Genomic DNA, 1,003 nt, shown 5'->3' on the forward strand with positions numbered 1-1,003 from the left:
AGGAAACTTTACACAAAGTCTCCAGCCCTGAATGTTTGCAGGACTCACAAGGACATTTCTCAGAGGTAGGTTTCCACCTAGTGGACAAAATAAAGTCTGGGCCTTCACATGACTAAAACATCAATAAAGACCAGGGTCAGAAGATGAAAGATCACATGCATAAACTCTCATGACTGATCATTTAACAAATAATTATCTGTTCCAGTCAAGCATTTCTTGATTTCCTTTGAATCTGTACAAGTTTTCTTGTCCTAATCCTGTTGACGTGTTTTCATGCTTAAAACAGATGGCAATTTCTGCTCAGGTCAACTGCACTATATAGACACAAATGTTGCCTAGATGAACAAGATTAATCAGAGCAATATCACATTACCTGTCATATCTAAAGTGAACCTGTGTGTATTTGCTGAAAGAAAGTTGGTGCCCGTCCCCACGGCCCATGCTGAGTGAAACTGGACCGCTGACAACAGTGGAAGAGTGTTAACCCAAGTGTTTGGGAACAGAATGGTGTCAGCCTGAAATCTGCTTGTCAAGACCACAGATGGGTCATGACAGAGTGTTTGCATAAGTGAAAATGCCAAAATAGCCAAGGGATGTATTGAAAGTCACAAATTCTGGCTCCCTGGGGTAATTAAACTGATTCTCTGTCACAAAAAGGTTGTACTGATCATGGAAAGGAAAGAATGGAGAAAAAAAAATATTAGAAATCAAACCATTTAAATAAGTCTAATAGTGAATAATATTCATTCACTTTAATATATGTAATGGAGAATACATTTTGTGGAAAATGAGAATTCATACCACTGCAAGAGGAGTCAAGTACAAATATCCATGGTTTTGATTGATACTGGTGAAAGGGATTTGTATTTAGTTAGCAAGAGTTAAGGCCATTAATGTTTTAATATTTACGTGTCACTTCCTGTTGAGAAGGAGTATAACTACAGGGCTTATTGAGTTTTAATTTCATTTAATTACTTGCTGTTCAATCTGGAATAGCAGGAAT

The 1,003-nt window shown here is 37.3% G+C and overlaps 1 pseudogene; it reads right to left on the reverse strand.

Moving 5' to 3' along the window:
• Window positions 1-373: 373 nt before the first annotated feature.
• The window catches only part of LOC103780495, a 2,540-nt pseudogene continuing 1,910 nt past the window's right edge, over window positions 374-1,003 (reverse strand).

The sequence above is a fragment of the Merops nubicus genome, unplaced genomic scaffold (assembly GCF_000691845.1).
Source record: "Merops nubicus isolate BGI_N331 unplaced genomic scaffold, ASM69184v1 scaffold16209, whole genome shotgun sequence".
NCBI classification, from domain to species: Eukaryota; Metazoa; Chordata; class Aves; order Coraciiformes; family Meropidae; genus Merops; species Merops nubicus.